The sequence below is a fragment of the Hylobates moloch genome, unplaced genomic scaffold (assembly GCF_009828535.3).
Source record: "Hylobates moloch isolate HMO894 unplaced genomic scaffold, HMol_V3 SCAFFOLD_3, whole genome shotgun sequence".
Lineage (NCBI taxonomy): Eukaryota > Metazoa > Chordata > Mammalia > Primates > Hylobatidae > Hylobates > Hylobates moloch.
In genome coordinates this window covers 34817147-34831208 of record NW_026652278.1, presented here as the reverse complement: position 1 = coordinate 34831208, position 14062 = coordinate 34817147, and the positions used below count along the sequence as shown (strand labels likewise).

Below are 14062 nucleotides of genomic sequence, written 5' to 3'. Positions count from 1 at the left end.
TTGAACAATGAGAACTCATGGACACAGGAAGGGGAACATCACACTCCGGGGACTGTTGTGGGGTGGGGGGAGGGGGGAGGGACAGCATTAGGAGATACACCTAATGCTAAAGGACGAGTTAATGGGTGCAGGAAATCAACATGGCACATGGATACATATGTAACAAACCTGCACATTGTCACATTGTGCACATGTACCCTAAAACCCTAAAGTATAATAAAAAAGAAAAAAAAAAAAAAAATAGAAAAGCAAGTCACAAAAGAAGAAATGATAACTAGTTAACAAGCATATAAGAAAACATGTAATCTTTTGAACAATTAAAGAAATGTAAACTGGTTAAAAAAAAAAAAAAGAAGTCGCCTATATGCATATAACCTACACCGGATAATTTATTTATTTGTTTACACAGTTTTAAGGCCCTCTTTGGGGCCTTATGTTGTCTGACTGAGCTACAAAACAAAAGTTTTAAAATGTAAATTAAATACAAATGGCAAAAGCCACATATCTGAATAGTTGCAAATGTAAGTCACGGAGACATTTTCATAAATATCTTTGTCATTAATCTTCTTTGAAAACTTCTTATGCAATAAGCAATTTATGGAAGGCTGAGCCATTTTCTTTTCACAGCTAAATGAGGAGGAACAGCACAACTTCCACTAAAAATTTCCAGCATTTGTGAGGGGCTTTAAAAGAAAACACAAAGAGGAGATGTTTTCCCTCTTGTTTGCCATAAAGTCAAATAAGGCATTGAGACAATTTGTTTCATTCGTTTCCAGAGAAGGAAAGTGCTTCAGCAAACAAAACTCCCTGAGGTTTCAGTTATAATCTCAGTTCTCCCAGTCAACATTATTGCCTTTGATATTGACAGTGGACAGCAAGAAAAAGAGTTTCCTATCTTTATTTTTTTCTCATTCTCTTTTTTCTCTCCTTTTTTATCTTGTCTCCTTATCACCTCCCCTTTCTTTTCATCTCATCCCTTTTCTGCACATATCATTAGGAAAAATGTTTTGCCATGGTGAGGTGGCATAATTTAGAATAAAATGGCCAAGAAAATGTTAAAGTTGTATCACTCCCATGAATCCCACCTGCCCACTGTACTATTCCATATATTTTAACATACATATATGAATCCTAACTATAAAAAGGCAGTTATAAAGAGGAAATGTATGATGCTAAGCCACAAGTGATAACCCAAACCCTACTTCTTACTAACTGTGTGGCCTTTTTAGCCAGTCATGACTCTGCTCTGAGCTTCAGTTACTTATCTGTTACATGGAACTAAGGGTCCCAACTGTCTCACACATGAGATATGTGAAATTGTTTTGTAAACAAGTGTAAGACAAGTGAAAGGGAACGTTATTATCTTCTTCATCGTCCTTCTGGTCTTTTTCTAAGTAGGCTGATCAGAAGTACCAAGAAAATAAGTAATACTTGTATGTCTCAACAATTTAAAAAATATTAAGAAAAGTGATCTGGAATAATACAACAAAAAAGTTGCCTCTTTTCCATTACTCTGGGTAAAGAAGATCTACAGTTAAGAATGAGAGTTTAAAAGTGAGGATTTCTTAAATGGCCTCTGCTCTTTTTCTTAATTTCCTCTAGGCTACTTTACTTATATTGCATGTTTCACACACACTTTGCATCATAATGACTATTTTATGAGTTGATGATTCTTTTATGAGAAATGGTTTACTGTGTAATCAAGCAGAGAGAATTATCTTAAGGGTCAAGAGATTCAATTATGAATTGCTAAAAGCGCTGGTCACACAGAGAACACTGAAACCTGTTTTGTTTTTGTTTTGTTTTTCTTTTTAATGTATCATTAGTTGTAACATCATTAGCTGTAAAAGGTCAGCATTTCTTTGCTTGTCAAGGCCGACTCATAAATTTTCAACTTCTCATTTAGGAAATCAAATGACACACTAAAGACCTAGTAGTGCAGTGATTTATAATTGAGGATAAATTTCTTTAATTGGCATTCACCAAACATGGATGTACGTACTGCTACACATAAACAGCTAGGGGGACATGGGGAAGGACAAATATGAATAATAGATAAAACTGCTGCCCTCAAGGAGTTGAAATTCTGGTAGAGAGAAAAGAAAAGGACATATAACATGTAAGTAACATATTGAGAAACATGAAAATCAGGATCCATGGGCACTAAGAGAGAGGGCACTCACTACTAGCTGATGGGCAAGAAAAACCAAGTCTCTGTACTTGTAGATTTAGTTTTATAGGAAGGTATTTTAAACAACTGAGGATTCTTATACATCATATTTACCTATAATAACCAACACAGCTTAGAAAGGGAAAGAAATTAATCATTCAACATATTTAAAAGTTCAAATGTTAACTCACTGGAGTTTTGACCTTTACTTAGGATATGGGAAGCTATAAAGAACTTCACTCTCACCTTAATGACAAGAAATTTAGAAGATAATTTACAGGATCTAGATCCCGTCAGAGAAAGTTCAAAAATCTAGGGCAACCAACTAGCATGAATTCTACAGACAGGCACCTCCAAAAAGAGAAGAAATACTTGCACTTGCAGAACATGGGAGCAGGTGATGCCAAGCACCATACAAGCTGGTAAGAACTCAGCTAAGAGGTCCAACATATTGCAAAAGGTGGAGTATGGACTAGTATGAGTGTATGGAACACCTGGGAGTCTCACACACAAAAGAGTTTTGCATTTACTCACAGGTTGTCATCCTTAAATCTCACTGGGCATGCTTTAAAATGATTGGGTGTGTGGGGATTGTGGATAGAGAGGAGGGAGACAAGGCAGAAGACCAAGGAGAGCTGTCCTTGGTGGTTCAGGCCTGGAAATGGGGGTGGGGAGGGTGGTAATAACTACTCTGGGAAAGGCACAAAGCCCAGCTCAGATCCTTTTCTCCTCTCTTCACTTTAAGGCACAAAAGCTCCATGCTACTAGAGGACAGGAAATATACCCTATGACTCTCAGGGCACAGTTGAAAACCCACTGCAACCATGAAAAGGAAACAGAAAATACCTACTTCTCTGTTGGTGGGGCAGAAAGCAGTCCTGGGCTCAGACCATTAAGGATTCCCAGTCACCCACAATGAAACAAAAATGACTGATGAGAAAGCCCCACCTCTAAGACCCAGAGACACAATGCCAATATAAGACTAAGGCTGAACCTCAACAACATAGGCTGAACCCCTGCCCCTTGCCTTTCCCAACTAAGCTAGCAAGCAATGAGTAACAAATAGTGGCAATCTACCATTGAGGAGTCAAGAATGTGAAGAAAGACCCTCTTTTCAGGTGCAGACTCACAAGGAATGCCTGAAGCTGAGGATGTTACAGGAACATGGAGAAACACCCTCTGGCAATGCAGCCCTTACCTAAGCATAAGATAATGATACAGGAATTTGATACTGGTATTGCAATGAGGTAACCATAGCAACAATAAAATCCAAACCCAGCTACCAATAAAATCCAAACCATAAAATGCAAACTCCTGAGGTTGACTCAAACATCACCTATACATACTAAAGGCCTAGCAGAAAGAGAGGTACACCCATCTGCAGACATAAATACCATTTACCATAGTCTCTACTGTCCTACACATAATTGTTAGGCTTTCAACCAAAAAATTTAAGACAAACAAAGAAGCAAGAAAAACAATCCCCTAACAAGAATCAAAACAATCAATAAAATAAGTCTCAGATATAATCTAGATGTGAGAACCATCAGATAGGGATTTAAAAACAATTATAATTAACTTGTTAAGAGTTCCAGAGGCAAAAAGTAGGTGAATGAATAAGTAGATTCAGAAAGCTCATAGAACATTAAACAGTATTAAAACAAACAAGCAAACAAAAATACATAGACATATAATCAAACTTATGTTCTGAAAACCAAAGAAATAAAAATTCCTAAAGGCAACTAGAGGAAAAAAATGCATTACACAGAGAGAAACAAAGGTAAGAACTACAGTAGATTTATTAGGGACCATGCAAACCAGAAGATAAGTGCTGGAAGAAAGAATTGTGAACCTGGAAATTCATAAGCAACAAAAACATCTTTCAGAATATGAATAAGATGGATGGCTGTGATGGCTGTACAACAATCTGAATGTACCTAATGCCACTGGACTGTAAAATGTTTAAAATGGTAAATGTGATGTATGTTTTATCACTACAAAGATTATTTTCAAAAATATGAAAGAGAAATAAAGATTTTTTCAACTGTTTCCTAGTCATCCCACATGTAGTCATTCATTATTTTAAGTAAAAAATCAGAAACATTGTGTTAGGAACTATTTTTGTATTATTCCCACATGAGAATCCCTGTTGTTCAAGACAGCCAATAATTAGCTGCAATCTGGCCAACACTCAGTGACCCGATGGGCAATCTAGTTTTTCCACAATATGGATAATGTCTTCTTTCTCCTCTATCACTTCCTCCATTTAACTTCTCCTCAGCTGATTCTTCTCTCCAGGTCCATGTCCATCAAGTCTTAATCACAAAATGTTAGAATTAGTAGGGTCACTCAGAGGTATCATCTCTCAGGAGATAGCAGACTAAATCTGTAAAGTCAGATCCCTTTTGGGGTCTTTGGGCTAATTCATCATCTTACTCTTGGATCTTCTGTCTACCTTAAGAAGATTAGCCCCTCCTATTTATTCTAGGGTCATTAACTTTATTCCACAGTCCTCTGTGGGTACCTTACTTGCACAGATAGACAGGAGTTCTTATCTGTACTTTGCAGCCAGACATATACGTAATAAAAGCAATAAAATACCTTTATATGTTTGTATAAGCTAGACGACGGCTCACTATAATGTGAAGGCAATCCAGTCCTCCAGTTGTGAGTTGGAATAGAAACAGTATGATCTTCTAGAGCCGGAAATCGCTCTTTATTGGTTGAGAACATTAAACACCATAAATTTAAATCATTCCCCAGTGTAGATTAATATGAGTGCAATATTTACAACATAAAAATGAGGTTTTAAAATATAGAATAGTAAACACATACACACCAAAAATCAAGGCATAAAATGACATTTTAAAAAACTGTGTAGTGGATCTCAATGGAGTTGTGTCTTATAATAGAAAAATAATTATACTAATAATCAGAAGCAAAGATGAGAGTTAAATGTATGTGACTTTTAATAATGGAGTATTAATAATGGAGGGACCCAAGGACCTGACTGAAGACAGTTTAATTTGGCATATTTATCCATTATCTGAAACAGGGAATACAGAGTAGAATATTTACATTTGTAGGGCATAGAGTCTTTTCTAGATTATAAAATGTCCAAGTGATAAGCATAAAACATAATGCGATCTCACAAAATATTTTGAGTAGGAAAAAATGTGAGGACTGTATTTTTATTTGAGAAAAATATAATTTTATAAAGGAAAACCACTGGTCTTAGAGGCAAATAATAATGGCTATCAATAATATTCATGGCTATCAATAGCTATCAAGTGTCATACATTATCTCATTCAATCTTTAACAATCTTTCAAACTAGCTATTCTTCCTATCTTATAGAGAAGCTAACTGAGGCTCAGAAAGTTTAAGTAGCTTGCCCAATGCTACAACGCTTGTTGAATGTCTATGTGAATGAACTTGTCTTAATTATTCACATCCCAATCTTTGGAAGATGAAATTTGGTTTTCCAACTATCAAGACAAAGGATGATCCAGAAACTGTAAATTCTGCCACTCTTGACCTTGATAGTTTGAAATAGAATAAGTGTTGGCGATTAGCAGCCTGTTACACAAAAACAAAACCCCTGTGAAGCGTGGTTATTAAGCTTTGATTCCTTGGCAACTTCACAGATCTGTAATATGTTTAGGGAAACTAATAGAAAACCAACTTCGGCAATAGGAAATTCATTCCTGTATTTGGTAGGTTGACTTCCATGGTTTTAATGCCACAATTTTCATTAATAATTCACCAGGACATTAGAGTAAAGCAGATTTGGAGAAGGAACAGTGCGCCTGTATATGAGGCTAAAAGCTAGAGATTAAAAGTTGCTGAAAAAGCCTCTGTGGAATTGTGTGAAGGGTCCCAAACTCAGGGTTACTAATAAATGGCAGTTGGTATTACAAATCATTTGTAAGGGGAATGATTTCCAAGAAATCTAAGTTCACGACAATGTGGTTGTAGATAAGACCAACCAGCAGAGGGGGCTGCTAGAAGAAATAGAGGCTACATAGCCCCTACCTACCTTACCAACAGGTTGTAGTTTAAGTCTATTTCAAAGTTAATTATTTAGAATGTAGAATACATTGCATCATGGAAACAATGTTACAAATCAGAAATCAGCACTATAGTCCACATGCTAACTCCAGCCTATCATCTGTTTTTCTTTGTTTTTTGTTTTTATAGTCGAGATCTCACTTTGTTGCCCAGGCTGGAGTGCAGTGGCACAGTCATAGCTCACTGCAGCCTCCAACTCCTGGGCTCAAGCAATCCTCCCACCTCAGCCTCCTGAGTAGCTAGGACCATAGGCGCATTTCACTGTGCCCAGTTAATATTTTTAAATTTTGCTTTTCATAGAGAAAATTCAATTTTCTGCATCCATTGATAAGGTTTTATTGAAATGCTGCCATGCTTATTTGTTTATGTATTGCCTACAGCTACTTTCACACATCACAGCAAAGTTGAGTAGTTTTGACCATATGACTCACAAAGCCTTAAATATACACATACATATACACTATCTGGCCCTTTACATTAAAAGTTTCCTGGTTGTGATGGTTAATATTATGTGTCAACTTGTCTGGGCTAAGGGATGCTCAAATAGCTGATAAAACATTATTTCTTGGCGTATCTGTGAAGGTGTTTCTGGAAGAGATTAGCATTTAAACTAGAAAAGCGAGTGCAGGAGGTACACTTTCACATATGTGGGCAGGCATCATCTAATCCTTTGAGAGCCCACATAGTACAAAAAGGTGGAGAAGTAGAAATGCTCTGCCTCCTTGAGGTGAGACATTCGTCTTCTCCTGCCCTTGGACAGTGGAGTTTCTGGTTCTCAGGCCTTTGGACTTTAGGACTTAGACCAATCCTCTTCTCCCTTCCCAGGTTCTCAGGCCTTCAGCATTAGACTGGAAGTTAATCATAGCCACCCCTGGTTTTCAGGCCTTCAGACTTGGACTGAAGTATACCACCAGCTTACATAAAGCATATTGTGGGACTTCTCAGTCTCCATAATCACATGAGTCAATTCCCATGATAAATTTCCTGTATATAAACAGTAGTCTTCCATTATCTGAGGTTTCACTTTCTGAGGTTTCAGTTACTCTCAGTCAATTACAGTCCAAAATTACTACATACGGTAAGATATTTTGAGAGAGAGAGATCACATTCTGTTATTATAATATATTGTTATAATTGTTCTATTTTATTAATTGTTGATAATCTCTTACTGTAGCTGATTTATAAATTAAACTTTATCATAGGTATATAAATATAAGAGAAAAATATAGTGTGTTTAGGGTTTGGTACTATCCACAGTTTCAGGCATCCTTCGGGGGCCTTGGAATGTATCCCCCATGGATAAGGGGGGACTACTATATATCTATATATTCCCTATTTATACTGATTCCCTGGAGAACGAGAACTCTGACTAATACAATGATCCTTGTTATAAAATATTATTACATTCCCAGGTTGGCTGGCAAAAGCCAATATCATTTAAAATGTGGTTGTGCTGTGGTGTTAATAGAATTCCAAAGTCTATGCCTTGAATTCTTTTGAGAATTCTGGTGGCATTTCCAGCTACGGAAGCTTTGAATATCAGAACATACTTTTCAAAGTCATACTTTCTACCTTTGCTCATGCTGTTCAGTCAGTTTGGAATACCTCTCCCCAACAAGAAAAACCATAAAAATAGCTAATATTTATGAGTTAAGAAAACTGAGAATTTTCTACATGTTTTAAGCATTTTACATGTATTACTTTATTTAATCCACACAACAGATGAGATAATTTCTATTAATATGCCCATTTACGGATGGGGAAACTGGAACGCAGACCTGCTCCCAGTCACACTTCTAGTAAGTGCTAGAGCTAGGACATAAACCAGAGAAATCTAACACAATCTCAGATATTATGCTATTAACTACTAAACACAAGGCTATAACCCCTTTTGCAACTTTTGAAAGCCCTTTCAACTTTTAAGGCCTAATTAAAAGCCAACTTTTTCGTAAAGCCTTTTTCGAGGATTCCCCATGCCCACAAGTTCAAAATAATTGTATTTATAGTTTTATGAGCCCTCTATTTGTCTATAAAAGTACTCAGTTCATTTTACTCTGTGTTCTAATTTACACGTTGCACTCCCAACCTTAGGCACATACATAAACAAAATGTGAATTTTAAGCTCATTCAGGGCAAGAAATATACAATCCATTACATCATACAGAGCAGGTGCTTCACAAATGCATCTACTGCAAATAACTGAGTGAATGAATGCAAAGGCAGTTGGCTCTTGATATTAAACAAAACATTCTAATGGAGATAATTCCTCAGGTGGTAAAGATATTAACATGTTTGATGGAGAGCTTGGTTTCATTTGCTATTCAAAGTGAGTCATAATCAAGACATTCTTTTCAAATCTACATAACTACCTGAAGCAAGCCTTAAGTATAGCCAAACAGGATAATTGAAGAAATTATCTTGTTTATACAAGATCTAGCCAGAGAAACAGAAGTCCCCAACATTCATCTCTCTTTGGGATTAAGGCAGTGATCTTCCAATCTTTCTTATTTGCTGATATTTTATTTAACAAAATCCTATATGGAAGTCCAAATTATAATATAAAATCAATGAAACAAAATATCTTGTAATTGAAGCAGTAGAGGGTAGAGAGGCAAGGAAAGAGGAAGCTCTAGAATCCTTCCACCTCCAAGGGACCCCTAGGGCACCACCATAGAACTTCTAGAACACAGCACAATTTGGCTTGAAAACTATACTGAATGCATGTTAATTCAGTAACACATTTTTGTTCATTATTACTTATCATTTTCTACATCATCAATTATCCCTAGAGCAAGAAAGGGCCTTGGCAGCATTCAATACTTGCCTTTTGACATAATGTGAAGTAAATTTTGATAGATATGAGGTCAAGAAAGGATCTATAGGGATGCAGGAGAGGACAGATATGAGAGTGCAGCCATACCAGAGGGTCACCGGACAATGAAAAGATAATGACGCTGAGTGCTATCAAAAGGGGATGCAGGAAAAAGGACTCTGAGGGCCACATCTCAACATTGCACCAGGCTTGTATCACCAATGGTAAAGAATGTGGCAATTGTTAGTTATTACTCCAAGATGTCTCATGATTTAAAAATCAGCTGGTGGGAGTGGATCTTTAAAATATAGGCCTTCTAGCATTTGCAGGAATAGTGAGTTGTCCAGTATAATATCAAGGTGAAAAATCCATGCTTGGACTGAAGAAAAGTATGTGCTGTTAGTTAAATATTGGTTAACAGACACAACAAGAAATCGTTCTGTTTTAATCCATAACAGTGGTACTGGCTTTGCTGAAACCAAAGCTCAGACAGATATATCATTGTGTGGAGATACGTTGAGCCCATCTCTGGCTCTAATGCAATCTTGAGCCTCAAGGGCACTGGAATCAGGCACACAGCATGAGAGCCTAAGAAAAAAGGCAGCTTTTCCAGAGAGAGAAATAGAGAATTAGAGAGTTTTATCCATGATCTTCAAATTGGTAAGAACTTGGGGGTCTCATATATTCCAAATATCAGTCCTTAGAAACAGAAAAATCCCTAGCTTTGGATTCAGAAAATTTTATTTGAAGTCCTGACACTTCCACTTATTAGATTTTAACTTGATATTTAATCTCTCTGATATGTACAGTGGCACTTATAATACTTGTCCTATCTCATGGTGTTGTTAATCTCATACTGAAATGTGGATGAACTCAAAATAGTCACCCTTTTAAGGCTATTATCAGATTACTAATTTAGAATCTGCAGTTCTGTTCTCTCATGCTTTTGGGAGAGTGATCATGGAAGGATATACTAAGCTTAGCAGAGAAGAATCCCTATAGAAGCTTTTGGGATAAAACATCGGAATTGCACATGAAGCCCCAAAAGAGTAGAGTAGGCAAGAGACAACTATTAAGGAGGGGTGATTAGGACTCTTGGGACCAGAGGTGAAAACAATGCTGTTGTTGCTGTTTCTTTTTGTAAAGATAGGGTCTTGCTCTCTCATCCAGGCTGGGGGATATGGTGTGATCACAGCTCACTGTAACCTTGAACTTCTGGGCTCAAGCAATCCTCCTGCCTCAGCCTCTGAAGTAGCTGGGACTGTGGGCATGTACCACTGTGCCAGGCTACTTTTTTAAAAGATTTTAGTAGAGATGAGGTCTTGTTATTTTCCCCAGGCTTGTCTCAAACTCCTTGGCTCATGTGATCCTCTCGGCTTGGCCTCTCAAAGTGCTGGCATTATAGATGTGAGCCACTGTACAAGGCCAACAATGTTTTTTTTAAGTGGAAAGGAAAATCCTTGATTCCCCCAGGAATGAAACATGTCAGTAGTTGAAAAGAGAAGAAAAGGGGTGAATTTTTGTTGACCATTGGTTCCCAGAAAAAAATCACAGGCAATGAGACCCAAGCCTTGGAAAAAATTGGAAAAGAAAATTACAAAGCATTTAATAGAATCTAGGGAATTCCAATGTGCCAAATAATTGACATTATTTCTGAGAGATCTTGTCAGTAATTCCAGTGCCTAGAAAACAGGAGTAGACCTCGAAAAAAATAAAGTGTGTGTGTATATCTGTGTGTCTGTGTCTGTGTGTGAGAGAGAGAGTGGAATTGGGAAGCAGTTATGGATATCTTGATAGATAGATAAAAAGATAGAAAACTTGCCCTGTGAACTACCCACATGTACACACACTGTGATTTCCTGGCTCCTCCTACCCACCCTGTCCAATGCCACTGAAGGTTAGTCAGTAGAAGAAACCTACAGGCAGCCTCTACTTCTTCTGTAGCCTCCTGTTTGAAGTTTAGAAGGGGATCGTCTCAGAGATGCTCAAGCCTACCTGCAATTGGTAAGACAGATTAGCTACCCTATGGGTTAAATATTCCTTCAATGACTGGCCTAAAATCCCTAACTGTCATTTATAAGTGTGTTTACAAACCTTAGATGAAGTATAATGAGCCTTTGCTAATAGAGAAATATTTTATATTCAAGCTCTCAAATGACGGTAGTTGGATTTTTTAGAATCTATTAATTGAGAAAATACAAAATGAAGAGAGCTGCTGTGAACCCAAAAACTTTTAAGCGAATTTCATTATTATTCACCATCATCATAAATATACTCAAGAAATTGTATATATTATAAAATATGTACTATATATGTATATGAATATATATATACATGTACTATGCAAAACAAAATTTATTTAGCCTATAGCTGATGATTTGTGTGTAAATGAATTAAAAAACCTCTTCTAATTCTGAGATTCTCAGAAACCTCTAGTCCACATGTTGGGAATCATTAATTTACATCACTAATCTCACACAGAAAATGCATTCTGGGTTCTAAGTGACCAACCCAGAACTAGGAAACTTAAGATGACTAATAAACTAATAAGCTAATAATAAGCAATGGCTAAACATTAGACTAAGGCAGTGCTTCTCAACATTTTTAAATTATCATCTCCCCAAGGACCCCTTATACATATTTATTTTTCTTAATTGTCCTCCATGAAATTTTAATACTACACATATACTGTATATCTATTTTATACTGTTCATACTGTGACCTTTGGAGGAGAACAAACCATTGTAATATCTAAGTTTTCTCACACACACACTCCACCAAGTACCAATTTTTCACCAACTTGAAGGCTATATTGCTTCTATTGAGAATACATGGGCTAAGGAATTTTATATTCATTATCTTATATAATCCTTAAACTGAGTATTATTCCCATTTTATTAGATGACACTGAGGTTGAGAGAGGCTAAATAAAGTTATCCAGTTAATTAGACTCACTAAGTCCACACAAGGACTGAATGGAAACACTATACATGGTACATATCCTAGAGCAGCTAACAGGACACTCACAAACACAAGCTGCCCTTAAAGAATGACAATGTCAAAGCCATGCACTATGCGTTAAAAGTTGCTATGTGTATGACCAGGTTGTTTTTCTTTGACATTCATTGTCTGATTAAGCCTGGAAAGTCTTTGCTGGCTTGGTATAGAATAATTTTTCAGTATTATTTATCAAACATATATTATTTAACATTTTTAAACGTTTTGACATTTTCATTTTCTAAAGTTCAAGTAATTTAAAGAAATATAGCTTGCAGACCACTTCCTTCTTCAACACCTTAGAGGTTATGTGAAAGCAAGTTTTACTCTTTGGTAATTCTAGCAGGCAGCAATGATATGTAATTATGTCAAGTTGTGTTTTTTGTTCAGTGTTTTTATCAATGTTGTCACAAGAGACAGATGCATAAAATGTTGGCATTAAAAAGATTCTTAAGAGATAATCTCAACTGAAACCCAATAATCATACTCCTAGTTAGGAGAGGAACTAAGACTTAAATTAAATTATAGTTGAGAACCTTTCTTCCCAACCAGAGGAATTTAGGTGCCATAGAAAAAAATACAATTACAGATTTTTAAGTTAGAAGGTGTGTTAATTGATTCCTAAGATACTTCCAAATTGGTAAGTCACTAAATGCAGTTTAAAGAAAAAAGATATGAGAGACTTCTGCTTCTGGCCAAGACAAAGTAACAAGGACCAGATCGAATATATGAAATAATGGTTTCCAAAACACTGAACATCAGACAAAGGACAGTGAACTCTGAGAGATGACAACCAAACAACTGAGCACTGTAATTTTTTCAGTTTTCTGCATTAAGAGAGTTTACAAGTCATGACACAGAAAAGATGAAAAGGAGCTTAGTAAGCTCCTTGATTTGAGGAGATAGAGGTAAGAGTCTGGGGAGACCAAAGCACTTCATTCAGACTAACGGCAAATAAAGAGATGCACGGAGACACAACTCTAGACATCTGCAGAAAGTTCTCAAATATTCAACAGAATACAAATAAGCACATGAGTATGAAGAAACTACCAGAGGTAGGGAATCATCTGAAAGTTATAAGGAATAATGTGTTCCACAAGACTGAGAATAGTACTTATTCCTGCCAGTAAGCCTGAAAAAAATCATAATTCATAGGGCATTAGATGGAGTACTCAGAGAGGTCTTGCCTCAGTTATGGAGAATGTTAGCTCTAGACTGAACATTGCTCCAGCTCTTCCTAACAAATCATATAAGCAAGACAGGAAAGGATCAAACTGTTTCCAAATAACTTAACTCTCTATAAACATAGCTCAGAACAATACAAAAATATACACTTAACAAGGCAAAATGTACAATTATCTCTCATTCAATCAAGGATTACTTAGTATGCAAGAGCCAAGAAAACATGACCCATGATACGAAAAATAATCAATTAATCCAAAACAACTCAGAACTGACAGATATGTTAGAATTATCAAAGAATGACATACTGTACTTATATTCCATATGTTCTAAGAGAGACAAGAAAAATATTTTAAAATATCCAAATTGAATTTCTAGAGATAAAATCTACAATGTGTGAGACAAAAAAATACACAAAGGTTTAACAGTAGATTAGACAATGCAAGAGAAAATATTAGTGAACTTGAAGGAGTAATATTAGAAACAATCCAAAATAAAATACACTGAGAAAGAAGAATCCAAAAAAATGAAAAGAGCATCAGTCAGCTCTGGGACAACTTCAAGTGGCCTAACATAGAGATAATTGGTGTCTTAGAACAGAGAGAAGAAAGGCCAGGAAAATATATTTGAAGAAATTATGGCAGACAACTTTCCAAATTTCATGAAAACCATAAAACACAAATTCAAAGAGCTCAAAGAATCCTAAGCATAAGAAACAGAAAGAAAACTATACCAAGGAACTAAATTGCTCAAAACCAATAATAAACAGAAAATATTAAATGTAGCCAGAGAAGAAAAATACATTACCTACAGAGGAGCAAAGATAAGTAA

The 14062-nt window shown here is 36.2% G+C and overlaps 1 protein-coding gene across 3 annotated transcripts in view; it reads right to left on the bottom strand.

Annotated features, from left to right (window-relative positions):
* HPSE2 (heparanase 2 (inactive)) overlaps positions 1 to 14062 on the bottom strand; it is a 786995-nt gene that overhangs the window by 410840 nt on the left and 362093 nt on the right. The gene's annotated exons all lie outside the window — the stretch shown is intronic.